General features: G+C 45.2%; 1 protein-coding gene across 7 annotated transcripts in view; it reads right to left on the reverse strand.

Annotated features, from left to right (window-relative positions):
* Positions 1–27,010, reverse strand: part of STAU2 (staufen double-stranded RNA binding protein 2) — a 301,650-nt gene that overhangs the window by 7,885 nt on the left and 266,755 nt on the right. The gene's annotated exons all lie outside the window — the stretch shown is intronic.

Here is a 27,010-nt window from a genome sequence, read left to right on the forward strand (position 1 = left end):
GAGATGTGAACCCAGCCCACATCCTTGGTCACATCACTTTATTTCCTTCAAACGTAAAATCTGCTCACATTCAGCCTAGGCAACTCCACCACAACTCCTTTTAATATCATTATTTCAAAATCACTCCTATAACCTCCTCTATATGAGTATTTCTATGGATTATTTTCCATGATAATGAATTGAGGTAAGCTCATGAAATGATCTCCATTTTCTAGAGAAGGGCTTTATTACCTTGTACGGAATCACACAGTTTCCAGTCTCCAGCTTTTCTGGGGTCCCTGGGTTGACTTCTGAGACCTCATTTGGCACTTCTATAACACTTTCAGTTTGGTTAAAACTAAATTGCTGGGCTTCCCTGGTGGCGCAGTGGTTGAGAGTCCGCCTGCCGATGCAGGGGACACGGGTTCGTGCCCCGGTCCGGGAAGATCCCACATGCCGCGGAGCGGCTGGGCCCGTGAGCCATGGCCGCTGAGCCTGCGCATCTGGAGCCTGTGCTCCGCAACGGGAGAGGCCACAACAGTGAGAGGCCCGCGTACCGCAAAAAAAAAAAACCAAACAAAACAAAACTAAATTGCTATAGCAATTATTTCATCACTTAGAATGACCCAAAGGCCATAATTCCTTGCCTTCCCTCCCGTCGTTCTCAGAAGAGTTCATCTGTCACCTTCCTGTGGTGGCTGGGAGGAGGGAGAAACGAGATGTAGTGTCTGCCTGGGATTGTGGGGTGGAGGCTGCCCACTGAGAGGAGGTGCTGGGACTGCAAAGGTGAAACAGAGAGAGAAAGAGGGCTTGGCTGTGCTTTAGAGGGAGAGATAAGCCAAACGTGTTCAGGGAAGTCGAGATGGGCAGGGGCTGCCAACCAGGCACTGCTCTGACAGGTACGAATAGAGCCCTGGCCCCGCTGCTTCCTCCCAGCTCCTCAGGAGCTCCACGAGGAATCAGGGGCTCTCCTTCCACTCCCAGCCCCACTCATCAACCACTACTTCCCCTGAAAGGACACTTTACCGAGTAAGAAAGTCCATGGAGTGAGACGGGTTTGCTTCGCCTTCTACAGCAAAACGCCCACAACAATAGGCTAATGCAGCAACCCCAAAATAGCCACATAACGTTTAGCACGACCCAAATATCGGTCATTTCAAAGAACAACGTACAACGGAGTAGCATTTCGAACAAAAACTAAAATTGAACAGTCCACAAAAATGTTTTACTGTGTTCATCCAAATCTGTCCAGAAGATGGTAAACAAAATCCTTATGTTTAAACTACCTGAGCTGAATAAGCTGTTACTTGCTAGAGGCCAGTTGCTTTACAAAAAATTAAGAACACGTTATAAATATGTGATGTAATATTAAAGGACACTTTGGAGTGAGCGAAAAATCAAATAGCCTTCATTTGGGGAGACATAGTTGAAGTCCGATTAGAAGCAAGTTCATACACACACACACACACACACACACACACACTGGAATATTACTCAGCCATAAAAAAGAATGGAATAATGCCATTTGCAGCAACATGGATGGACCTAGAGATGATCATACTAAGTGAAGTAAGTCAGAAAGAGAAAGACAAATACCACATGATATCACTTACATGTGGAATCTAAAAAAAATGATACAAATGAACTTATTTACAAAACAGAAACAGACTCACAGACATAGGAAACAGATTTACGGTTACCAAAGGGGACAGTGTGTGGTGGTGGGGGGAGATGAGTTAGGAGTCTGGGATTAACATACACACACTACGTAAAATAGGTAAATGACAAGGACCTACTGCATAGCCCAGGGAACTGTACTCAATAACCTATAATGGAAAAGAATCTGAAAAATAATATATATATATACATATATGTATGTATAACTGAATCACTTTGCTGTACACTTGAAACTAACATAACATTGTAAATTAACTATACTTAAATAAAACATTTTTAAAAAGAAGCAATTTCTACCTTGTCCATTACTGAGATGGTAAAGAGATAAAAGATGTTCAGCTCCTGCAGCCTGCAGGTCACCCTCTCAGCACAGACAATTTGCCATGTGATAAATGTAAACTAACCTTGGGGAGTCGTGGGGAGGAGGTAAATCTGGGTTCCTTAATGAACAACATCCTGAATGATGCTTAAACCCAAGTTGTATAACTTCCCACACACTGTGGATTCGAGAATTTCAAAGATACACTAACATAAGTACCCAGAACCCTCCATATGGCTTTGACCATAAACAAACAGACAACTATATGATTTCATTTCCAAGGTCAGAAAATGTTTTCCTAGCAAATCAAAACAAACTCACTCAGCATCCTTTTGTACATTACCACAGTCTACCAACTGGAATCTTAAACTTTAGCTTTATGATAATTTATATGTTCTGGGACTTTTTTTTTTTTTAAGGTATATCCAAGGCAATAGATGTAGCTTTGTTTGAAAGGAGAAAAATTTTTTAAGTGTTTTAAAGAAGTGGATGACATTTCCTTTTCTTATTCCTGTCTTTTCAGCTCAACACTTGTATCCATTTGTGTGTGTGTGTTTCCCTTAGAGGAGGGCATCTGCATAGATACACAGAAGTATTTTTGTCCCCCAAAGATTTTACAACTGTTTTGGGAATAACGCCCCACAGGTTCTAAAACAGATGTCGCTGCCATTTCGTGTATCGCTTGTTTTGTGCGTAGTTATAGCAATGCCAGAAACATGATGCCAATAAGATACTTTCCATGCCTGTTTGTTGGTCTTGGTTCACACGTGTGTGTGTGTGTGTGTGTGTGTGTGTGTGTGTGTCCACAGGATGGGGGTGAGCCTTTCCAGCCATTTCTGCAATTTCTAACTTTTCTCTTGTCGATCAGCAATTTAGCAAACTGTGTTGAAACCAGTGCCTATTCTTCTTGCTTCCTTCTGCAGGGACTAAAGAGTTTGTAATGACAACACAGCAGCGTTAAGTCATTCTCTGAGAGACAACAATGGTTCATTAGCAAAATGTGAATTTTAACTCATCCCCTCATGACACGCAGTTCTTTTCGGAGTCTTTGAACAGGATGCCCAATGGATCCTTTTCTTTTTTTTTCCATTTCATACTTTTCCCACCGATTTCACATCCTGAATCCCAGAAACAGACAGGCTGTTCCCATTAAAGTCAATGGTAACCATACATGTCCGAATGTGGCCTTCATTTTGAAGTAAGTGTTCAAGGTTTGTTTTGTTTTGCCTTTTCCCCCTAAAGTGCTTGCTCATATGGAACTCTTCCTGGGAGCAGGTCTAACTGCTGGATTCACTTCAGAACGCAGGCATTAGACATATATGCAGCTCATTAAATCAGTCTCCTTTAATGAGAAATGATAGGCTTCAAACTGCAAACATCTTCATTTGCAGCTGAGGACTCCCCTCACTTCTCTTCCCAACAATCTTTGAGACCGACTCTCCATGAAGTCATTTAAAAATGACTGAAAAACCAGAAGGTCTTTTCTTCAGTAGGCTTGAAGTCTTATTGCCCAAAGAATGTGAATTTTAATGTTTCTAAGTTATCATTTTCTTACTTTGAATGGTCTATAACAAAATGCCAAGTCTCTCTTTATATAAAATAAGAGAAACCCAAAAGAGAAAATTGTATTTCTAAATTTTATCACATTATGATAGGAGCCTCAGTCTATGACTTTTCAGATGAATCAATGGTAGGACTTTAAAAATAAAATAAAAAGTTGATTACATTGAGCTTTAATTAAACCGTTTGCTGCCCTGCTTTCTAACAATTTCATTATAGTCCACACTTTCATTTATGCTTACACAATCCTCTTGGTTCAGGTAATTTCCACAAAATTGGTACCTTATAAAAAAGCTCTTACTGTTGGAACAAAGGGATGTCAGTTAAGGTGATGGCTACCCACTGTTTTAAAAAAAAAAAAAAAAAAGAGGTGTGGGTGGTCGGAAGACTAAGGTGTGCCTTGGACAGTCTCCTAAGGCAAAGAATAGGAATTTTGGCTCCAGAATTTGGGGAATTAGTACAAAATTGGGCACTTAAACTATAGACTTAGCCATCACCTTTATTTCAGCAATCAGGCACTTACTGTTGGGTAATCCACGTAGTTGCCAGCCTTGACAATAATACAGAGTTGAATGTGAAGCAGGATTAACTGTGCTAAGGAATGTTTTCAGTGTGTTTAGGACAAACTTGAGCAGCGACATCCATGCTGCCATGGCTTCCTCCAGTCACGCTGTTTCTGTTTTACCAATAGCATTCCTTTTAAATTCGTGTGTTGTCTTTTACTTAATTATTTTTGTTTCAACAAAAACCCCCCTTTATAACGGTGTTTACTGAAACATGGTGTTGGGCACAAAGGCAAGTGTCCATCTCTCTCTGAACTTGGCAGGATAATCACCCACAAAGCTGTCCTACCCCCCAGAATCTGAATATGGCAAAAGTGATTTTGCAGATGGGACTGAGGTATGAACATTGAGATGGAGAGGTTATCCTGGATGATGCACGTGGGTCCAATCTAATCACATGACTCCTTAAAACCACAGAACCTTTCCTGGCTTTGGTCAGAGAGAAGGACGTGGCCAGGAAAACATGCTCAACAAAATGCAGTGTTGTTAGTTTTGAAGACGGAGGAAGTCAAGGAAGGTGTGTGGCCTCTATAAACTGGAAAAGGCAAGGAGACCAGTTCACTCCTAGAGCCCCAAAAAGGAACTGCCGACACCTTGATTTCAGCTCAGTGAGACTCCTGTCTAACTTCTGACCCACAGAGCTCTAAGACAACAAACACGTTTGTGTTGGGCTAAGCCACTCAGCCTGTTCATTTGTTACAGCAGCAAGAGAAAACTAATACACTCTTCCAGTCATCTAGACAAGGAAGTGAACGGGCATGGCATTTGGAGTCTGTCAGGCCTAGATTAAAATGTCAGCTCCACTGCAGACCAGCCGGGTGTCTTTATGCAAGTGACTGTATGTCTCAGAGCCTCGTTTTCATCATCTGTAAACCGGAAACTACAACACCTACCACGTCGAATTGTTTGAGAGGCTAATGCCTGGGCTATAGCGGTGTTTTATAAATGAAGGCCTGTAGTACACAACTTTGTCTGTTGAGCCCAACATTCAGTCATACAATTCTTTATGCTCTCTGTCTCCATGTTAATTTATGTCCAGTTTCCTGTATATTTCTATCGACTTCCTCCAGCACATTGCTCATCTATCTCTCTTCTAAGAGACCCCTATCATTCTGCCTCCCCCTTAATCAACAGCCATTAATAACTCACAGCCCCATGATACCATCCTATATTCTTGGCCTGGCATTCAGGGCCCTCCCTCAGCTGACACCAGTCTACCCTAGAACCTCACGTGCTGCAGTTTCATTAGTGTGTTTTCTAGAGTGTGATTTCCCCAAACAGCAGACCAGTCACCAGCCTCAGGAACACCTGGCAGGTGTCAGTGTTATCAACAAGCTCCCTGGCCTATCGGCCTAAAGACACACCAATATTTCAGAAGCCCTGCCCGCATGGATCTTCCGCCCTGGTCAGATTGATCTACCTCCTGTCTGGGAAGATATCAGGGCTTTCTACCTCCACACGTCTGTTCCTGCAGGCTTTCTGACTTCTCAGCGTGGTCTTCTTGGATTCCCAGCCTGTGTCCCACCCATGAATTTCTGACAGCCCCGGCCATTTACCTCCCTGGACTGTAAGTCAACTTTAACGTGTTTACATGCTGTCTCCCAGGTAGTTGGTCTGTTGGGGCCATTTTCCTGTTTGAAATCATCACAGTGTGTTTACAGAACATCTTCGAGGAATACTCTTTGATAGATTATCCTTCGGCTTCCATGTGAAGCTCACCCAGACAGGCAAGTGCTTGCAGACACATTTCTTCTTCCTGTTTTCTCTTTATTCTCCTATTCATCTTGCCCTCCCTTGCTTTCCTCCCCCTGCAGGGCCTCCTCCAAAACTTCTCTCCATGGAGGCTCTTCCTCCTCCCCGTCTGCACCCCTCCACCCCTACCCGCAGGCTCTGCGGCCAGGGCACCATGGGATAGGCCATCCCAGGAAAGCAGGGCTGGGTTGTAGCTATCCGTGTGAGAGAAGGTTCTCCTTCCCCACAACTTACCTCCAAAGAATACAGAGGATAGTTACTGCCTTTTCCAAATGTCAGTCATGGGCTGCAACCAGCGCTCAAAGCTCAGCCTTCCTGGGGTCCTGTGAGGCTACAGAGGGAAGTGCCTGGGAAACCCTCCCTGGGAGGACCCCACAAAGGGGGCTTTGCCTGAGACCCTTGAGATGGGGACATCCTGAAACAGAGGACCAGAGGGGAGCCTCTTCCGCCCAAGGAGGCCTGGCTCTATGGGGCAATCGAGGCTGAATTCTGCCTCGGCAGCCCTCCCCTCTGCTGCCCCAAAGGTTCATTTGGGATTTCTTGGTCCTTTGAGATGCTACTCCAAAGAGAATGAGAAGCATTCCCGCTGAACATGGGCACACACTGCTCTGTCTATTCAGGAATTTCATTTGGGTTTGAGTATGTGATTGATAAAAACTTACATTATAGTTATTTCACAATTTTTACTGCCCTTAATGTATTCTTGGATTGCCCGGTGGGGAAGGATGGGTAGGAACAGAGAATGATAGTCAAACAATATGATGTATAAAGTTCTGTTTAATTCTGAGCCTTTGGTTGTATTGCAATAGAGTCATAGGTGGTAAAGGCAGGTGGCCTGCAGGCCTTGTTGATTCTCTCAATGGGTGAGGCACGCAGAAGTCTGACTTTTTCTTGGGGCATTTGGTGGCCATCCTAGTGGTCAGATTGCAGGAGGGAGGGGCCAGAATAGACCTTCACCTCCATCCCAAATGCCTCCTTAGCCTCCTACTGACACCTGATTAAGGTCCAAGCATGCACAAAAGTACAAAGAATAGTACACTGAACCCTCACATGCTTATCATTCAGATCAAGAATTATCAGTATTTTACCAATCTTGTTTCATGTATCTTCATGTTTTTCCTGTAGTATTCCAAATCATATATCAGGTAAAGATACACGCCATTATCAGACCTAACAAAATTAACAGTATATCCTTTCTATCATCTAAATACCCAGGTCATGTTAAAATTTCCCTGATAGGGCTTCCCTAGTGGCGCAGTGGTTAAGAATCCGCCTGCCAATGCAGGGGACACGAGTTCAAGCCCTGGGCCGGGAAGATCCCACATGCCACGGAGCAACTGAGCCCGTGTGCCACAACTACTGAGGCCCTCGCGCCTAGAGCCCGTGCTCCACAACGAGAGAAGCCACCGCAATGAGAAGCCCGCGCACTGCAATGAAGACCCAATACAGCCAAAAATAAATAAAATAAAAACAAATAAATAAATTAAAAAAAAATTTCCCTGATAGTCCCAATAATGTCCATTAAACTTGGTTTTCAAATCTACATCCCATCAGTTCATGAGTTGTATTTGATTGACCTTTTAAGATCTAGGAGTCCTGTGGCAGCAGAATAAGGCCTCTCAAAGATGTCTGAGTCCTGATCCCAGAGACCTGTGAACGTTACTTTACCAGGGACTTTGTAGATGGGATAAACTGAGGGTCTGGAGATGGGATGATTAGTCTGGATTTCCCGGTGAGTCCAATCTGATCCAATGAGTCCTCAAAATTAGAGAACCTCCCCCAGCATTGGTGAGAGACAGACATGATGAGGGAAAAGGGATCAGAGGGATGTGATGTTATTGGCTTTGAATGTGGAGGAAGCGGCCAGGAACCAAGGAATGCAGGAAGCTCACAGAAGCTGGAAAAAGCAAGGAAACATTCTCCCCCTGAGCCTCGAGGGAGGAACACAGCCCTGCTGGCACCTGGATTTCAGCCCTGTGAGACCGTGGCTGACTTCTGATGACAGAAGTGTCAGATAATACACTTGTGTTGTTTTAAAGCGCCCCTCCTTTAACAGGGGGACTGAAGTCACACAGAGGTGTAAACTCTGACACCAGGTTCTTTCCCAGGAGAGACCAGGCTGGTGCTGGGCCCGAAAAGGAGGCCCGAGGGCCTGCCTGAGACGTCTGGGGAAAGGGGAGGCTGGGGGCCTGAGAAGTGGGACCGGCTGAGCTGCAGGCCTCATCAGGCCACAACCGAAGAGCTCCCCACCCGTCTCAAAGTGGGCTTCACCCTAAGATCAAGTCACTGAGATCAAGGCACCTAATCCCTTCTAGGACCTCCCTCTGCCCTCGGGGGTCCAGGCACCTTCGTTCCTGCGCTGTGCCCGCCGCCTCCTTTCGGTTCCTTGACTGTGACGAGCTCGCCCCCATCTCAGGGACTCATGCTGGCCGGTCCCTCAAGCCACCCCCTCCTCAAGACCGGCTGCTTGTCAGCCTTCAGATCTCAGGCCAAGGAGGCCTCCCTGACCGCTCCAGAAACTCACATAACTGTGTTCATTATCCTCATAACACCTGTCACTGCCTGTGATTAGTTCCTAGGGGGCGGGGTCCGGTCTGTCTGAGTCACGACTGGGTACCGACCTTCATTGTACAAAGAGTCACTGGGAAGCGGGCGCCGCACTGGGCACCAGGAAACTAAGCTCCGCGGACACACTCCCTGCCTGTTCGTGGCGCGCCTCCCAGCAGGAGGGAAAGCGTGCAGACCACGCCAGGCTAGCGGCTGACGCTGTAGAGGCAGCACATACAACGGCAGCCTCGAGAAGGGCGCCCAGGGCTCCCCGGAGAAAACTGTGTCGCAGAGAGGGCACATCTGGGGTGAGACTTAGGGTGAGGAAGACTTCTTCACGGAGGCGGACAGGGAGAGTAGAGTGATGCTGGCAGGGGGAGCTGCTCCTGCCAAGGGGCTGGAGCTGGGAGGGAAGGAGGGGTTGGGGACTCGATCGGGTTTCAAGCTGTGGTGTAGAAAAGGGAGGCGCCGCCGTCTGGGAAAGCCTGAGCCAAGCCCAAGGGGCGGAAGCCACAGGCGGAGAGATTTGGTCTCAGAACAGGAAGGAACCTCGTGTCCGCGGAGAGCAAGCTGGGCTCTGAGGAAGGACTGGGTGGCGCCCATTGCCAGGCCGGCTGTCAGGTAGGAGGCCGGGCCTGGAGCAGGTGGCCGTGAGGTCCCTCGTGTCTCAGGCTCTCTGATGCTCTGAGTCAGGACAAGGTCACACAGGGGAAGAACGCCAGTACATCTGCAGGGTGGGAAGGGCTGTTGGAGAGGTGACATGTAGAGCTGTGTCACCTGGGATGAGTGTGGTTTGCAGGGGAAAGCTGAGTCTTCCCTGATAGGGGTAAAAATTGGACCTGAGCTTCACGATGGGTCACGTGAGAAAGCGTCTTTCCCTTGTTGCTCCTCAGCATCTCCATTTAGAAGACTGAGTTGGTAAAACCATCCTATTACAGGGATTAACTGATGGACATGTCCTGGAGGTGTCTGCCACATACCGTCCTATGTGGTAAAAGTTTTTTTTTTTTTAATATCTTACTTTTTAAATTTTATTTATTTTTTGGCTGCGTTGGGTCTTTGTTGCTGCATGCGGGCTTTCTCTGGTTGCGGCAAGCGGGGGCTACTCTTCGTCATGGTGCGCGGGCTTCTCATTGCGGTGGCTTCTCTTGTTGCGGAGCACAGGCTCTAGGTGTGAGGGCTTCAGTAGTTGTGGCTCGCAGGCTCTAGAGCGCAGGCTCAGTAGTTGTGGCCCACAGGTTTAGTTGCTCCGCAGCATGTGGGATCTTCCCGGACCAGGGCTCGAACCCGTGTCCCGGGCATTGGCAGGCGGACTCTCAACCACTGCGCCACCAGGGAAGCCCCGTCTTGATCTCTAAGTCCATCCTTGGACCTCTTATCTTCTCTCTGGATAGTCTCTCCCTAGATGATTTCATTGAGGCCTATGGCTTAAATCCCTTCTAAATGCTGATGGCCCCAAATCCCCATCTTCAGCCTAGTCGTCTGCCCTACAGTTCGCACACATAGCCGCCTGGCGGGTTTCTCCACTTAGGAGTCTAAAAAGCATCGCAAACCTGCCCAAATCCGAACTCTGGATTATCATCGTCAGACATCACCTCTGGCAGGAAAGGGAACCCCCGTTCAACCCGTGGCTCAGGCAAAAACCCTAGGACTCAGCCTCACTGGCTTCCTTTCTCTCACCTCCCACATCTGACCTATTACCGAGTCCTGCCGGTTCTTCTTTGCAATGCAGCCAGAATCGAACTACTTCTTACCACCGGCTCTGCCCCAGCCTCACCCAAGCCACCATCACCTCCCAGCAAGACTCGTCATGGAGCTTCCTAACCTCTCTCCCTGTGTCTGTCTCTGCCCACCTAAAGCCCATCCTTCGAACATATCTGGAAAGACAGATGTGAAAGGTAAATGAGAACAGGTCACAACCCTGCTCAAAACCCTCCAGGGGCTTCTAGTTGCTCTTAGAACAAAACCCCAATTTCTGACTTGGGCCCGAAGCCCTCCGTGGCCTTCCCCATCTGCAGCTCAGTCTCATCAGCCTCATTACCACACTCTTCCAAACCATAGAGCTCCGGCCACACCAGCCCGTCTGCTCTTCACAGGGCACCCTGAGTTCAGTGCTGTCTCTAGGACCTTCACGTGCTTCTCCCTAGACCTGGGGCTCTCCTCCCAGGTCTCCACAGGGCTCTGTCCCTCACCTCAGCCAGTTCTCTCCTCAACTGTCACCCCTCGAGACCAGGGGCCCTTCAGGGGCCACACACTCCACTTCCAGCCTGGCGTTCTCGCGTCTCCTCACACCGTCTAATTTTTAGTGCTTACTGGCCCTAAATTTTTATTTATCTATTTAACCATTTCCTCGTTTATTGTCCACGTCCCCATTAGAATGTAAGTTCCATGAGGGCAGAGATTAGTCTGTTTTGTTCATTGCTAAATACTCAGCACCTAGAATAATAGGCACTCAATACTTATTAGCTGAATGACTGAACAAATGGTTAAAAACAGTGACCAAGTTCAAGAATATCTAGCCACCTCCTATATACAGTATAGTTTTAATAATTTTCAGAAGTTCCCTATGGAAATTAGGGAGTAGCTCATTTCCTCCATTTATTGAAACCCAGAAGTAAGCATTCATTTGATGTTTAAAGACTGATTATTCAGCTGAAGTGAGTAGCTGCTACATGTTGGTCTTGCAAATGCAGAGAATTAAGTATCGTGATAGGTCTCCAGTGTGGGTATTCTCACACATTGTAAACTTATTTTATGCCAATTACATCATTGCAACTTTGGAAGAAACGTTATTGGAATTAACTTTAGTTTTTTTCTAGAAAGTCTTCATTTTTTTAAGCTAAATGTAGTCACTGTAAAGTTCAAGAAGTAAATTTTATCTTCTTTTTCTAGGTACCACTGAAAGAAAAGCACATCTCTAATATCACACTTGGTTTGGTAATTTTTAGAAACTCCATTAAAAGTAATTGTTAAAGTTTATAATTAAATAAGCATCTCAAAGGAAAAACTAGTATCCCGGTTTCCTAAAAACATCTTCATTAAGACGATATAATCAAACAAAGAGATTTACTTTGTGTTTAAATAATTATGATCACAAATGGTCCCCTTCCCCCCACCTCCACACCAAAATGAGAAGTAGTTTAGTATACTTTTGGGGATATGGTTTCCGTCTGCCAAATACTTAAGTACAAAATTCTCCTAAGTCGTTTCAAGAAACTGCTAGTACTCTAAGAGGGTTGACATCCTAATATATCCAAACACAGTTTTTTTTTTTTCCTAATTGTTTGGCTGCAGATGAAGATGTAAGGTTATAAGTATAAGAATTTATGCAGTGATCAGTGATGGAATCCTAATCCATCTTAAGCTGTCAGCGTGACAACTGGCAGTCCCCAATGTGTATTAAGAGACAGCGATTTTTTTTTTTTTTTTTTGCCTGAGGGTACATTCCCTTTCAAAAGCAGAATATTTTTCTTCTTTTGCTTTCTAAAGATATCATGTTAAACTCCATTCTTAAGGGTTAATCTTTTAAGGAGGCAAGATAAATTGGAGAGAAAATGTGAGAGGTTTATAAATTGGGGGAAAATGCAACATGAGGCATTCCAATAAGCAATTTCAAATCAAAACCTTAACTTGGACAAGGGACATTATATCAACCAACAGCATTCTTTAGAAATGCCTGACATTCAGTTGGATAGAATTATATATTGAAATAGACTGTAGGCATATTGGGGATGTTTTCCCTCAAGCATCTGGTAGTATCAAAGCCCAGGAGGAAGAGCAGGTCACCGTGCCAGAATTTAAAAGCTTCCTTTTGGATAAATATGTGGAAAGGATAGGAATTAAGTTGTCAAAAGGCTAGAAGAATTTGCTGAAAGGGAGGAGGGTGCTAAAAGCAATAAGCTATTTGGAGTTCAATAGCACGCAACTTTAGGGCCTTGTAGAGCTTGTATTGTTAGCCAAGTAAGGGTAAAGTGATGGCTCAAAAGAGGAAAATTAATGAATAAGTACAAACATAAAAAGCAACAAGGCAATACCCTGATCTGTGAAAGTAAGAAGTACTTATAGAATCTCAGAGGCAATGTGGGATGAGCCCCAAGGGAAATCAGGTACCTCTTCTGTGAAGCCTCCTCTATATTTGGAAAAGAATAGTGACTGGTGATTTCTGTGCCCTGTATTAGTCAAGGTAAACTAACTGCTAAACAGTCACCCCAGAGACTCAGTGGTCATGGAAAGACCAATTGGGTATTGCTGGGCGGTGGACCCTGGTCAATCAAGGTCCCACACCCCTTCCATCTTGTGACTCTGCCCTCCTCTAGGCTTGCATTATGTTCTTCTACATTCAGCCAGTGGAAGAGAAAATAAAATGGAAGATAGTACATAGGAGGATTTTATGAACGAGAACTCAAAGCCCTCATGCTCCAGAACCTAGTGACATGACCATACCTAACTCCATGACTACAACCAACTCCAGGCTGGGTAACTAAGTCTGGCTGTGAGCTGAGGAGAAGAGAAGGCAGGTGTGGTAATTAGCCTCAATTAGTACTCACAAGTGGTACCATGTTATTGCACTCATTTGCTGAGGCATCTGCAAGCCTATCTCTTCGTGCTAAAATGGTAAGTCCCTAGAATAGGGCAGAGTTGGCTGTTATTTGTTTTGTAGCTATAGCACCAACACTGGCATGGAATTAACACTCAACTTGTAGTCAGGGGACCTGCGCTGCCTGGTTCAAAAAGCCCAGCAGGGTGACCTGGAGATGTTAAGACTGGTTGTCTATGCACGAATATTGCCAAGAAATGCCCAGATTTTTCTCCCTTCCTCAAGATGGCCTCTCTGTGAAGATATTTCCAGAGGGCAAAGGGACCACATGCCAACAGTGGGCAAGGGACACTTACTTTGTTAATTCTCATTGTGTCTTCATGCAAGAAGCCTTCCCAGAGTCTCTACACCTCTTAGGAGGTTCTTCAGTGGGGGAGGGAGAGGTTGGGTTTCTGAATGACAGAGGATGGGGTAGAGAGTTTCTAGTGAACCCAAACCTTGGGAATAAAAACAGAAACAAATCTTTATCAAGGGTAAACCAGACTTCCTTATCAACTGAGAATGAAGTCAGAAGTTATAGGTGAATAAGTAGGACTATAGAACTTTACCAATATCTAGAACCTTATTCTGTCTCCACTTGGTTTCATACAAAGTGGTAACAGCTCCTGTGTGACTGACAGAGTACTAGTATCTAGAATATATAAGTAAAAAACAAACAATCTACTTAGAAGATGGGCAAAGGACATGAAGAGAAGGTTCACCAAAGAGGATCTACAAACAGCAAATAAACATGTGAAAAGATGCTCAACGTTACTAGGCAATAAGACTACGATATCACTACAAACCTATTAAAACAGCTAAAACAAACAGTAGTGACCACACCAAATGATGGAGAGGGTTCAGAGAAACTGGATCTCTTATACATTTGAGATGGGACTATAAAATGGGCCAGCCACTCTGGAAGATAGTTGTCCAGTTTTATAAAAAACTAAATATAAACTTACTATACAACCCAGCAAACATATTTTGGGGCATTTGTCCCAAAGAAGTGAAAATTTATGTCCACACAAAAACCTGTACACAAATGTTCATAGCAGTTTTATCTATAATAGTCCAAAATAGGAAACAAACAAAATATTCCACAGTAGATGAACTATTAAACAAACTGTGGTAATCCGTACCATGGAATACTACTCAGCAACATACCGGAATGAACTACTGGTACACACAACAGCTTGGATGGCTCTCAAGGGCATTGGGCTGAGTGAAAAAAGCCAATCCCAAAAGGTCACATACTATATGACTCCATGTATATAACATTCTTGAAATGACAAAAGTATAGAGATGGAGAACAGATCAGTGGTTGCCAAGGGTTAGTGATGGGGGTGGGAGGAGGAGTGGGTGGAGGGTGAGACCATAAAGGGATAGCACCAGGGAGGTCTTTGTGGTGATGGAAGAGCTCCGTATCTTGACTGTGGTGGTGGTTACATGAATCTACACATGTGATAAACTGGCCATAGACTTACAATACACACGTGTCACTAGCATCGATGATATCTTGGTTTGGATAGCGTATAGGTGAATAAAATAGAACCATTGGGGGAAACTGAGTAGTACAGAGTACACTGGACCTTTCTGTACTATCTTTGCAACTTCTTGTGAATCTCCACTTATTTCAAAACAAAAATTAAAAACAAAATTAGAACCGTGCTTTTTGTAAAACTAGCATTTTTAATTAAAAAATGAATAAGTCTCATTGTAAAACTTTGAAAAATACTTAAGTGTTAAGGAAAAGTCCCCCATATTGTCTTACCCTTCAATTAACTCCAAGCCCACACCCTGAAGTAGCTGCTAATTATCAGTTTAGTGTGCATTTTTTCATCTATTTTATTTGATATATCCTTATATACATATATGTGAACTCTTTGTTTTTTCCTCAAATGGAATCACTACGCTTCTTCTTCTGCAACTTGCTTTTTTCAGTAGTAATAAGACACCTTGGACATCTTTTCATGTCACCAAAAATAACCCTATCTCATTCTTCTTAATAACAGCATAGAATTCTACGGTATGGCTGTGCCATAATTTATTTAATCAGCCCCTATACTGGACATTTCGATTGTTTCTAGCTCTTACAAATAATGCTGCAATGGATATTCCTTGTACATACCTTTTGTGCAAATACATTTATAAGATAAATTTAAATTTCTGATATTGTCAAATTGCTTTCTGAAGAAGTTGTAACAAGTTATGGGTAACCTCTACTTTAAAGAGAACAGGAAGTCAGGCTGAGTGGCCAGGGTCTGGAAGGGAGGTGATCACGGGAGCTGCCCCTGGTGGGGGAGGTGGGCCTCCTGAAATAACAGATCTGCCTCCCCCTCCATTCATGGGAAAGCCACATTTATTGGAAGTTAGCATCGTTTTCAGGTTTCCTCCCTCCTCCAGGTGGCTAGGGGACACTTCATCCGTATGTAGAAATGAAGTGGGAGGGTAGGGCTGGTCTTCCCTCTCAAGACTCACTGCGACATGCCCTTGAGCTGGGTAGGGGACATCTAGCAGTGGGATTATCAGCTAACACCATCCCAACTTCTCGTCATCAAATTAGTTACTAAAAATTCAATTCCCTCTTTAAAACCATTGGACATCTCAGAGAACTTTCCAGTTGACACTGGTTTCTGGATTTAGAGGAATACATTTAAGGAATTCATTTATGATGTTAAAATGTTTCCTTTAATGAAGGCAACACTCATGGAATGCTATGATCATTGTACAAACCAGTGAAAACGTCATTTTTCCACGATTACTCTAAGGAAATACCCAGTTTGATCACCCACTCTCTCTAACACGAGCGTCTCCGGACTCTTCACTGTCAGCTGACCACGTGAGCGTGGCAATATGGCTCCCGATGGCTTCACCACAAGGGACCTCTCCAAGTTTTAGCTTCTGCTACTCCCCTTCTCCCAGTTATTTCCTTTTTTGTAGCTTCAACTTGCATGTAGTTTACCTACATGCATAATGTTCTTTCTTACCTCCCTGCCTTTCTCCTCTGCTGTCTCTGCTTAGAAACAAACGGACTCCCCACCTGTCTTAACCTAGCTGACTTTTATTCTCAGATCTAATGTGGACATCTTTCGTCCAGGAAACTGGCTAAGGGCTTTCACTGGGACCAAACGTCTGTTCTGTGCAGACACCTAATACTTTCTACCTAATACTAAAATAATCTATTTGTCTGTCTACCCCAGTAGGCTAGGAGCTCCTCAGAACTATAGGCATGTCTTCTTACCCGTGTTTTTACACCCAGTACCTAGCAGAGCAGGAGCTTATCGCGTGTCTGTGCAGCTCTGCTGAATCATCCCCACAATGCACAGGAGTCTGACTTGAGTTGAGTAACTAAGGATTCCTTCTCTCTCCCCCTCAACCTGTATTTGTGTGAACACAGCCTGGGCTAACTTTTGGCCAAGGGCAATAGATGCAAGAAATCTGGAATCCCTGGCTGGCCTCCTCCCCTTATAGCAGAAGGGGTATTAGAATGAATATTTTTGTTGGTAAAACAAGTGGTACTCAAGATAAGTGGTATGTTTAAAATGACATGGGACCACCTCCCTTGCATTACTGAAGAATAAGGATTGGCAAGCCCAGCAGCCTGATTCCTTCTCCGTAGCCCTTGAGGTCTAGAGCTCCATTGTCCCCACCTCCTTCGGGGGTGTGGTCACCTGACCCACCTGTATGATTGGCAGGCCTTGTTGACAGGACATTGATGTATCTGCTGTGTCTGAACCTGCTGGAGCACCTGAGGCCAGGCACAGGTTTCCCTGCATTTACCAGAACAGGCTGGCTAAAAAATTTTTGCCCCTGTTTATTAAAAAACACATTGTGTGTTTGGAGAATTTGGTCTAATGATTGCTTTCATTTTAACACACCACAGGATGTAAAACAAGAGACAGCAAGCTAGCTTCTCCCATCCTTAGTTGCCAGAAATGACCAATATTGACCACAGGACCTGCTGGTTAATGACAGTCCCTTCAAGAAGCATGTGCCACGCTGGGTCTCAGTCATTGCCTCCTTCTTCGTTGTTCCCACCACAGACCTAACCCCAGCACAAATCCACTTCAACTTTACAACAGATTAGCCCAGCTGCCAAGTGACGGAACTTTCCTAAGGAGGACCCTGGGCAAAACTCTAAAATGCACCTGCTGTCAACTTGGTTCTCTCTTAGTTGTAAGCATCATTGAGTTTTAAACTAGAAGAAGTAAATGTTGGCAAAATCATCCTGGCTGACAGGAATTCATGGATCACAGATCATTTGGGAAGAGATCATTTGGAGAAAAAATTCCCAATTGATTTTTTTTTTTTTTTATCATTCGTTAACAGGAGACACAGGTCTTAGAAGGGTTGAGAAACACTGACTGGGACCTGCACCCATAATTTGTTCAGGAACTTGTATCTCAAGGAGGTCATGGATACTTCTAAGGTCACAGGGCTGGTAAATGGCCTGCCCTGGCCTTGAACCCAGATCATCTGTTCCCCTTGTTGGAGTGGAACAGGGCGAGGACAATCAGGCTGGAGGGATGGCTACATGCATTTGATCATTGGATACCTATGGCGAGCTGAGTGCCAGGCCCTAGGTCAGGATCTGGGAACACAGAGATGAAGGAGAGACAAGCCTGACCCGAGGTGTCCTGGGCAGACAGGGAGCACAGAAACACACGTGATGACACATGCAATCTGGGCCAGCAGGGTGCTGGTGGGGGGACCCGCAGCCTGCTGGGGGGTGGGGAGGAACCTCTTGGGTGAGGTGCAGCTCGAGGTTTGTAAAGAAAGAGCACATGTGGAGAAAGGCACCCAGGACGGGGGCCAGCATGGCAGGGGCACTGGGGTGAGAAGCAGCGTGCCTGTGTGCTCAGGAAGTAGAAGGCACCAGTGTTCCCGAGCAGCAAGGGGACGCCGGGCCTGTCCTCACAGGGGATGCCGGAGAGTGAGGCTGTATTAGTCCACTGGGGCTGCGTAACAAAACACCATGGACCAACAGACCGGGTGCCTTAGACAACAGAAATGTACCCTCACGGCTCTGGAGGCTGCAAGTCCGAGATCAAAGTGTCAGCAGGGTCTTTCCCCTTGGCTTGCAGACAGCCACCTTCTCGCTGCATCTTCACAAGGTCTTTCCTCTGTGCACACGTGTCCCTGGTGTCTCTGTGTCCTAATCTCCTCTTCTTATAAAGACACCGGTCAGATCGGATCAGCGCCCATGCTAACAGCCCCATTTTAACTTAATCACCTCTTTAAAGGCCCTATCTCTAAACACAGTCACGTTCTTCAGTACTGGCAGATGGGACTTCAACACATGCATTTTGAGGGGAAACAGTCCAGCCCATAACAAGGGCCATCGTGTCATTTCGAAGAGCAGGGACTCTAGCCACACACAGACGTTCACCAAGACAGTGACGTGACCAGATTTGCGTTTCTGAAGGAGCCCTGTGCTTGCAGCTGAACAGTGGCAGTGGCAGGGAGACCGGGCAGAATGTAGCAGAGCGGACCAAGCTTTTCTCTTCCCAACTGGATCCTTCCTCAGCTTTTCCCCCGACGACAGCCTCGTGGTTACAGTTTCACTCTCTTCGGGCCCAGGTGGCCCAGACCAGGGCAAACTGGTTCAGGGGCAGAGAGGCAGTTCCCGGGGCGTCTCCTTGCTGCCCCCTGAGTGAGGAAGTGCCCTGCTGGGTCCCTGCTCTGACCTGACTGCTGGGCACCTTCTGCCAACCCCGATGGAAGCAACACCTTCGTAGCGGGGCCACAGGGAGGGCCAGAGGTGGGCAGAGGCCAAAACATCTGCCAAGTGACTCAGCACGGGACCGGGGCCAAAGGATGGGCCAAGGCTCCCGGAGGCCAGGGGCTGAGTGGGAAACGAATTCATGGCCCATGGTTGCTGCTCAGACAGCATCCTCACGAGGCCAGGTGTTTGACTTTGGGCCCATGGATTTAGGGCTCTATGAATTCAGACAGGGAAGAGATTACATTATGTTATACGTACTAACATCTAACAGAATCTTAGCACTTCTTCAGGCAAAATATTAGAAACGTTGGAATTATATTAGAGGTATGGTTACCAGACCAACTGCTAGATCTTGTTAGTGTGCGAATAAACAGGTTTATTGCTACAGCACAAATGTATTCTTTTGATAATTGAATATTTTGATACTTGATTTCGATATAATTTTTAAAAATCTCACGTATTTTGGGGGTTAGGGTTAGCGAATATTCTTCTGTGCAAAGGTCCGCAGGTTTCACCAGATTGCCGTGGCTCAAAAGAGGCTAAAATCCCCTGCTTAACCAAGGCCATGGATGACGTGAGCTAGAGTCCAAAGAGAGCAAACTAAATGCCCATTTTACCCTCTAATAATAGGACGTTTGGGGACCAGGACTTCAGAAAACTGAAGCTGCTCCTGAGCAACTAGAAAGTTCAGGGCTTCAAAATGTAATACAGATCAAGACTAGAAGGAGGTGTTCCTTTGAGGACAACTGTTCTGAGCTCTTCATTTTCCTTTTGCACACGAATCACAAGCCTGAAAACGGAGAGACCGTTTGTGAAGTGCTGACCGTCGCCAGGTCACCTCTGCCTTCAGCCTTGGGTGTGTTTGTTTAAAAGCTACCAGTGTGCGCCAAACCAGGGGGAGGGAACAGAGTGAGGGGTTTTGCTAAAATCACACCAGTCAGTGTGTGTTCGGTCTTTGCTCCAAGCCGACTAGAAGCTTCTGTTGTTCTGTACGGAGACACCACGGGGTGTGGTGGCCTGGGGACTCTATCACCACCCCGAGAGGACAGGAGGCAAGAAGGCGCCGGCTCGTGCAGTTGCCCACCACCCTCTCGATCCTCTGAAACGTCTGTGCATGACACGTCCAAACACCAGCACACAGGGTGTGCAGACCAGGCACAGGAGGAAGCGTCCGTGAAAACGCCAAAAGGCCCAGTGGTCCATGTACTGGTGCTACATGCCGCCGGGCCAGGCACGCAGCTGGCGGGCATCTTGCTGCATGTCTCTCCCTAAGCAACCGGGTAAATGGAATCCTTCAACAGGACGCTCTTCCTCCCAGCCGCTCTCTCCTAATTCCAGGCTTTCTACTTTTGAGATGTTGTCTGTGTTCGTCCCACTTGAACCTACAGCCGTCAGCCCCTTTAATAGGGGTGTCTATAAAGAGCTGCCCTAAAATATGCTTTTCCAGCGCACTTAATGTCTTTCCAATTAAATCCAGATGTGAAAAGCTGAAGGAACAGTTCTCAGGACTGAACAAGATGACATAAATCTTGCAGCTGACAGAGATCCCACTGAGCTCGGTTGGGGAAACTCACAGAGAACTTGTTTGGGGCCAGGAAAGCGGCTGGGTATAAAGACAGATGTGTACACTCGGATGCAAAAAAATATGTTAAGAGAGAGAAAACACTCTTCTAACCCAGTGCCTGCAAACAGGACTGGAGGCACAAAGCAGGTTGGTTGAACTCCCCTCCCACACTCCGCTACATCAAAGGAGGTGATTGAAAAGGCTTTGCTAGAAAAGAGACCAACCCAGCGATGCTTCCTGGTCCCCTTAATTGCTCTTCTCAGGGAGAGGAAGGTGGGCACTCCTGACAGACCTTTGCTGGAAGAGAACAAGGGCTGTTTGTGCAGCTGAGATGAGAGTTTGGCTTTTATTTTTTTAATTATCAGGTTTTGTACACTTTCCAGAAAGTTCCTTTTAAAAATAGTATATTCTTCCTCCTCTTCTCCAGATGCTAGGAAGTACAGGTTCAACCCAAACCGTGTCTATTTCAAAGGGACACAAAACCCAGAGCTGGAGTTCAAGGAGTTTGGTGGCATGCTGCCCAAGGACTAAAGCCTTGGGTTTTCTCTTACCCTCCCGGTCATTTTGTTTTTAAAGCTTGGAACACAAACTCCCCTGGAGGATGGGCTGCTGCAGGATGCAGTGTGGAGAAGGGCAGGGCAGGCAGTGGAAACCAGCAGCCGGGTGCAGGGAAGGAGCCCAGGCCAGAGCCAAGGCGGTCACGCTGACCGACAGGTGTCGGGTGGACAACCAGCTCCCCGCTGCATCCGGAAGGTTCGCTTTCTAGAGTTTCAGGAGCTCAGGACAGCAGTGTGGGTTTTTCCCCCTCAGGAGCCTCCCCAGTTATCCCCTGCTTCTCCTCTCACCCCTCTCCTGCCCCATCATGGCAGCAGCTCTGCGACAGAGGACAGAGCGGCTGACACTTGCTCACGAGGCCCCCTGGCAGGGCTCATGAGGCCCCCGGTCCCCTCAGCGGAGACTTCTCGCTTTTTCCTGCCGTGCCTCCCACGGAAAGCCCTGATGAGAGTGCATTTCATTGACAGTTTTATGACCCTGACCATCCCCCCTGTAACCATATCTTTAAAATGGCTCCTTGTGTTCAGGTGGGTGAGAGCAGGGCTGTGCTTTTCTTTCTACTTCCTGCTGCTAAGACGTCTCTGCCTGAAACAGTGGGACTAAAGTATTAGAAAGTGAGTTCTGGATCACAGAGCTGAGCACATAACTTTGACCACTTTTATTTTCCATCTTGAGATAAAAGCCAAAACATGTTTTTTAAATTTATGTTTTACATCTTTTGGTTGGGTATTGTTTTTCTGAGCGAATTCGAAGTATTGTAAAGATGTCTTCAAAGATAGACAACTTCAGCTGGAAAGAAATGAATGCAAATTACAGTGTATCCCGGGGACATGCTAATTTATAGCACCGTAAAGGTACAGTTCAAAGCTCGAAGGAGCCAGAAGGAAGTTGGTGGATTGATGGTTTGCAGTAAGAAAGGTTTAGAAACAATAAAATGTAACCAGGATTTTAGCTTGAAAATGAGCTAAAGGGTCCATTTGTTCCAAGTTACTGAGTTTTTAATTTAGATCTGCTGTTAAAACCTAATGCATTTTGTATCTGTGGTTAGTAAATGACTCTAACCCAGTGTCTTTAGGAAAAATTACAAAAGAGCAGGAATAAGTCTCAAAGATAAGACTCACAGCTGCAGGTTTCTTAGCAAAAATGTAATCTCTATATCTCACCTTTAAAATGAGATTACAAAGCACAAAAGCTTAAAAAAAAAAGACACACCTGTGATTTTCTTTTTTTTAGAGGTTAGCAATTATTGTAAAAGGGAAAGCACATTTCCATACAGGCAAAATTCACCTGTAATAGCATATAAAATATTGTATATTCATGAACCACTGCTGGCAATTATTTACCCCAAACATTTGAACCTGAACAAGAATGCAAAAGCTATCATTCGACATATAAATACGTATATAAACATGTATTCCCATTTCTTTGCTCACTATTCATGTCATTTACACTCTACATCTACACTTAAGGTGGAAATGTATTCAGAAAACATATTCTTTAGATTCCAAGCGCTGTCTGGGAGAAATTGAGAGGCACTTCGCTACCCAAATCAAGCTGATGAAAATCGGCATAGGGGCTTGTCACAGCCTGAGTGCTTTGAGGCTGGAGTAAGTAGATCAACCAGTTTGAAACTGGATAGCTCTTTTTAGAAATCAGAAGGAGAAACTTTTTTTTTTCTTTTCTTTTAATGAATTCTTAGGATAGGTAGATTTTATTTTTCATTTTATACTAAAGAGAAATATAACCTCTGGTTTGGTAACACAAATAACATCTCTTTCTAAAAGACACAAAGCTATTGATTAGGCATGTCCTTTTTTTTTTTTTTTTTTTTTTTTTTTTAGGAAGACAAATGTCCTAGGTGTGGGTCAGAGCAGCTAAGCCACTCTCCCCATTGGGGTGCCTGTCTCCTGAACAGATGACTTGCCCCAGCGACCACTCTGTTCCAGAGGACAGGGCTGTGTGCCTTCACTTGGGTGCACGTCTGCATGGGCAGAAAACAAATGGGCACTTTCACTGAATGTTGTCTTCCTTTTACTCAAGACCATCTGATTCTAAGTATGTTTCTTAGAAGAAAAAAAACAACAACAACCAGAATATTAGACTATTTAAAAATGAGTTATCCTTAAATAAATTATCTATAAAATAGAGGTTATTAAATTTGCGAGCCGTAAAGCAGGAATTCCGTTTGCCAGTCCAAATTAGCAGCTACAAATTCTGCACTTTAGGTTGCATGTTCGTTTTTAAAATGCCACACATTCATAAAGTTGCTTTTTACTACACATGCCAAAACATTAAACAGTAACTATGATATAACACCCACTGGACAAATTTACAATTTGCAGGACCCTAAAGAATAATATTTCATCTGGGATTAGCTGGTTGCCTATTTCATTTGCAGACTTGAGCTAATTAAAAAAATATTAAGTGGATCTACTTTCAACCCACATACTTACTCTTGCTTTTTTTTTTTTTTTAACCCATTTCGCCCCCTGCCTCCCTGCCCCCGACTACCATCACCCCCCAACCGCCACCTCTGCTTCTGGCAACCACCAATCTCTTCTCTGTACCTATGAGTTTGGTTTTTTCTTTTTATTTCATACATACTGAGATCATACAGTATATATCTTTCTCTGATTTATTTCACTTAGCAAATGCCCTCAAGCTCCATCAATGTTGTCACCAATGGCAGGCTCTCCTTTTTTATGGCTGAATAATATTCATATATATATATGAATACATACATGTATTCATATATACATACATATACATACATATATACATATATACATACATATACATACATATACATACATATATACATATATATGTGAGCCATGGCCGCTGAGCCTGCGCATCCGGAGCCTGTGCTCCGCAACGGGAGAGGCCACAACAGTGAGAGGTCTGCGTACCGCCCAAAAAAAAAAAAAAAAAAAAAATTGAAATCAAGTATCAAAATATTCAATTATCAAAATACACATTTTCTCCATTCATTTGTCTATTAATGGACACTTAGGCTGTTTCTATGTCTTGGTTATTGTAAATCATGCTGCAACGAACATGGAAGGGCATATATCTTTTCTGTTTTTGTTTTCTTTAGATAAATACCCAGGAGTGAAATTGCTGGATCATATGATAGTTCTATTTTAAATTTTTTGAGAAACCTCCATACTGTTTTCCACAGTGGTTGCACCAGTTTACATTCCCACCCATAGTATACAAGGATTCCCTTTTCTTCTTATAATCCTTATGCTATCTACATATGCTTCTTGATAATGGCACCATAAAAATGGATTTAAAAGACTTCTTCATGTGATTTTCGTTCACACCTGTATTGAGGGATATGATTCTAAACCCTAACTCAGCGGTAGCAACAGAGAAGGAAAGTGAAGATTAGACGCACAGGAATGGGCCCTTGGGGCCCTTTTCCCAAGAGTACCATTTACCCATCCACTCTTCTTCAACATAACAAAAGTAATAACAGTCCATGATGAAGTCTTACATTTGAATGGCATTTGCCATTTAACCATTTTTATAGAGAGAAGGCTAAGAGTAAGAGACAAGGAAAAGACAAATGGGGACATTCTTTCAAAGGCAATTCAATATCATCTCAGCTTATTGGGCTGTAGATGTTCTAGAGCAGCAGTCCCCAACCTTTTTGGTGCCAGGGACCGGTTTCGTGGAAGACAATGTTTCCACGGACCGGGGCTGGCGGGGGGTCAGGGCGCGGTTTGGTTCAAGCTGTACCGCGAGCAATAGGGAGGACGGTTCAGGTGATAATGGGAGCGACGGAGAGCGACGGGGAGCGGCAGATGAAGCTTCGCTCACCCACCACTCACCTCCTGCTATGCGGCCCGGCTTCTAACAGGCCGCGGACCAGTACCGGTCGGCAGCCCGGGGGTTGGGACCCCTGTTCTAGATGGATGGCCTGTAGATGTATACTCATGCCCACAGAAGATTGCTTCGATGACTTTACAATAAGGCCAGCAGTGAGACTGGCCTCTCATGACGCGTGATGAGAGGGGAGACGTACAGGTCTGTCCTTGTTGGGGCTGGTGGGTGGGTGGCTGTGAAGCAGGCAGACTACTTTGGTGGGGAGGACTGGGTCCTCCCCAGGCTAGAAGAGGAGTGATTTTGGCAGTTCTTCCAAGTCAGCTCAGGCCTCAAGATAGGATTCAGCCTTGAGTAGAGATGGAAGTACGTAGCCTGGTCATCCTCTTCAGTGCTTGAAGCATGATACTGGAATTCTCCCATGTGCAAACCCACCAAATACATGCCTTGCTGCAGGCAGAAGGGCCACCTGAATCCCACCTCTTTGTACAGGTCAGGAAGCCCACTGCCTGCTCCGCTCAGGCTGGGGCAGAGACTCACTGCCATCTAATGGTGGGGATGTTTCCTCCAGGAGTTGTTCGCAAAGGAGAGGCCACAATGATTTGGAGAACTTGAGGGCTTTGGTCTCTGGTCAAACTATTTCTCTCTCAGGCTGTGAGGCTGAGGTGGAGGGTCCAGGAACCAGGACCACCGGTCAGGGGTCAGAAGCCAACATGCCCCAGAGGCCCACTCCAGCCACAGCGAAGTCCGAAGTCTCTGACCAGATCTCCCTTGACCTGGGAAGGGTGTGGGAAATGTTTCCAAGGGGCTCTGGGGCAGCCACAAGTCGGGGCAGGAATGGAAGAGTGTCCTCACAGCCCCCAGAAAGAGGCCCAGCGGGTGCTCCGTGGCTTTGATTGGGCTAGTCTCTGCCTAGAGGGCCCTTCCTGTCTGCCTTCCCATGAAAACCCACTACTCATTATTTAAGATTCAGCTAAACTGTCATTTCCTCCCTAAAACACTCCCCAAATTCCCCGAGAATGAGCTGTTCTGCTTTTTGTACTCCAGAATGCTTTGCCCATATACCCATTATAGATTTTTATTACACTGATGATATGCAAGACTACACATCTTTGTACCCACCAGGTCATGAGCTACTGAAGGTCAAGAGGTGTGTTGTATTTATCTCTGTAGCCCCAACACAAAACCCAGAATATAAAGCATGTTCAATAAATATGGATGGATGGATGGATGGATGAGAAGCTGAGGCCTTGTGTCTGAGGGTGTCAGCCAGATCAAAGTTCACTGGTTATTTTTAGAGTCTAAAAAGATGGGTTCAATGTCAAGGTGCAAGTGAAAAAGGAATCCACTTACTGGCACAAATTAATTGTGGAGATGTACTCTCTCTGTTGGGCAGGATCAGGCTTAGCAGTAAGACAAACACTCTTACAATATTCAGATCTGGGAGCAGATGTATTTCAGTCTTGTTGCCACCGAGCATTGTTGAATTAAAAGTTAAACAGGGCATAATTACTGCATGAGATTAAGCATAAAAGGACAATCTAAACTATACAGTGAGGTCTACTTAGATTCCAGTTGGTGGTATGGAGGAACTTAAACAGGACCTGTTTAAAATAGGTGAGCCTAAATTAATCCAGGGTAAGAAAGGGAACCCCTCAGCTTGCATTACATGGAGAAAGAATAACTGAAATCTGCCCAGAGTTATCAATCATTCATTCAGTCAGCTATCTTCTGAATACCTCCTAGGTGCACAGCATTGTCTGGGCTTCAAGGAGCGTGTAAAGAAATAGGCAGTGTGCACATGAAAGGAAGAATTTGTTAAGTGGGAGTGAGAGGGAGCAGGTGCTCCTCAAGGCAGGAGGGGGAGGGGGCCGAAGAGCCGAGATATGAGGCAGGAATGAGCAGGGGGCCCAGAGCTGGAGGTCTTGGCGAGGTTCCATTCCATTCCATCTTACCAGATAATTACTCTCTTCCTACCACTCATATGTGGGTCACCTGGGGTGATCCAATTCTATACTTTTAGAGGCATGGACATTTTCTCTAGGACAACACTTATATTTTTCAAATATGGAAAATTTATACACAAACACATTTGGGCATCCATTCAAAAATGGAAACAGTACAGGGACTGCTGAATTCAAATCTGAGGCGTATTAGAGAAAGTTTTTATTTTGTAGTGAACCACACACAGTGTATTGAATAACTGTAAACAGGGAAGAGCAAGATCTGACCCCATGTTGGTTCTGTTTCTTTTACTTTAACCTTTGCTTTTCATTGCTTTTGTCACTATAATCACTAAAAGGATGCTATCCATAGCTGTAAGCATACATAATGGCCTGCCTCGGGGAACCCTGTCCTTCTG

Source organism: Mesoplodon bidens, assembly GCF_964165515.1.
Source record: "Mesoplodon bidens genome assembly, chromosome: 16".
Classification (NCBI taxonomy): Eukaryota; Metazoa; Chordata; class Mammalia; order Artiodactyla; family Ziphiidae; genus Mesoplodon; species Mesoplodon bidens.